Consider the following 2,650-nt stretch of genomic DNA (forward strand, 5'->3'; position numbering starts at 1 on the left):
AATTGACGCCCGGAAAGTAGAAACGACGCCTTGAAGATGCCTCTTCTACTCAGGCGTAACTTTTCAAAAGTCCGTCTCCGTCTCAAGTACGCCCGGAATTAGCCAATTCCTGCTATATTCCACCCATATTCCAGGCGGAATCCGCCTTTAAAGAATGAGTGCACTTTAGAGTGTCAGTTGGAGCCTTTCGGTTACCCATTTTAAGCCTTGAATTAGACTATGTTGCTAAATTAATCTATGATTATTGTGCATACATATGCTTTTGATATTTATACTTCGAATTTCTTGTTAAACATATTTCTGTAATTCCACACAACGTCATTGAAAAGAACATGTATAAGCCTTAAATTCCGGAAATTTGAACTGGACCACTTTCGAATTTAAGGTACCCGCAAATGGGCGGAGATATTTAAATCGCATGGAAGTGGAATGTAAGCATTTGTACATTATTTCCAGATTGATTCTACAGTATGAATTTAAATGGAGGAGAGAAAGATTGTGTAGTTTCATGATTCACACAAATAATAAATGATTCATGGCCATACATATTGATCATTTTCATGATTCGTAACCATATGTTTGATGCCTAGCACCGAATTAGATCAATCTTAAGTTTTCGTATATGATAAAAAATGCCCCCTCTTTTTCTTAGCTTTATAATTTTTCGTTTTATATGCTGAATGCTTTTCAATTCAAAGAATGAATGTATGTTTTAAGAAAGATTCACATGTACATGACTTCGATGTCACACTACATTTAATCGTAATTCACTGTACATGTAGTACGTAGAGTAATACAAACGTGTAGTGAAACAAATTATACATGTATGTAGTACTCACGGTGATGCATATTTTATTATATGCATGTATAGATAAATAACATTCGGAAATGAAATATAAAATTTTAACTTAAAATTTGAGTCGCTAGGTTAACATGAAAACTCCTAGAAATACAAACTATCTGTAATTTAAATTCACATTTTATTGACGGAACAAGTATATTTCAGATTAAAAAACATGGTCAACGAAAATTCTACAACGTTACTATATCGACAATCACTCGCTTATGTCTTCAACATCTCTTTCATTTCAGCTATCCAAATATTGTCAGGTATGATACTAGTGTTTAGGGATGTGTCTGTAGATGCCTGCAGACCATAATACAGAGCTAGGCGACATGAGCTAGCACAGCTGCAATACTAATCGTGCACTTGATTTGCACTGGCAATACCAGAATTTCCTTCAAGATACCAAACGAAAAACACAATTTAGTGAAAGAAGACAAGGTAAACTTTAAGACCCTAATAAAATTTTCGCAAAATTCTTCATTATTTTGAAGTTGTTCAGGCCGGTACAAACCGTGAGATTTGTAGTTACTGTATAATACAAGTATTATATTTGTATTATAATATTTTCCTGTACACACGTTTATACGTTTTATTAGATTGTTAATAGATTTTAGGGATTTCTACGTGTTTCTCTCGCAATATTTCTCTCTCTCTCTCAATAATGGAAAACGAGGTTCTGTTAGCAGTATATGTTATCGTATTATGCATTGCATTAAAACTGAAAAAAAAAAAAAACATCGTAATGGAAACTGCGGCGGAACACTCGTGTATGTACTTGGTGCACACAATGCATCGCTAGACGAGGTGCAAAGAGAAGACCCCAGTAGTTATAAAAACTTCTTTAGAATAGATAACGCTGCATTTGAGCAACTTTTACAATTACATGTAGGCCTAGTTACTCCTTTTGATCTTCTTCCCATAGAACAACGAATTTTTCGATATTTTTACTGCTAAAGTCGACCATTATTTACCACGTGCTTTTTTTGTTATGATAAAAATAGGATGACCACAATGTGAGTACTTTTGATTGGTTTAAAAATGAAAGGTAAGTTAAGACTTGTATTAAGAAATAGAGCATTACCCTATTCTTAATACAGTTTTATAAGATTCGAAAAATCTTAGGATTCACCGTATTAAAAGTCCATACATAGTCAGATTTTGTACTTAAATACATATCCGTTTGTACAGCCCTGAAGTCCATTGATAGACACAATGAAAGCATATCGAACAGTGGAATGTCACGTGAGTAAAGTGATTATAATATCAAACAGGTCAAAATAGGTTGACACTCGGTGACCTGTTAATTTAGTAGCTAACCCGAGCGTAGTTTGGAGAATTTTTAAAAAAAATACATATGAGCCGCAAATTGTCCAACATTGCCCTTTGGATATGTATAAGTTTAAATCAAAATACACATTCTGTGCAAATGAGAAGAATGGACAAGTTGCGGCTCGATGTAAACAATGTCGTTGAAAACTGGTATGCATATGAATAACAATAGAAATGTGACAAAACTGCTAGACCCCTGTCGCAAAAACCACTGTCGATCGGCATTATTTAATATTTCTATGTGATATAATATATCAAACCCTGCTCTTAAGATACTGTTTAATAATTCTGATTCAAAAAGTTTATAAATTTCGGAAATTTATTATTGGCAAAGCACCGGGATCCAACTCTCATAGCTTAAGTGCACTGATCCTTTCATACAGGTATGCTTGTACAAATGCCCTACATACAGAGTAATTGTTATATCTATACTAAAGTCAAAGGCATGTTTACAAACAAGATCAGGGACATTAA

Source organism: Saccostrea echinata, unplaced genomic scaffold (genome assembly GCF_033153115.1).
Source record: "Saccostrea echinata isolate AGI-Se365-2 ecotype Australia unplaced genomic scaffold, CSIRO_AGI_Sech_v1 ptg000017l, whole genome shotgun sequence".
Taxonomy (NCBI): Eukaryota; Metazoa; Mollusca; class Bivalvia; order Ostreida; family Ostreidae; genus Saccostrea; species Saccostrea echinata.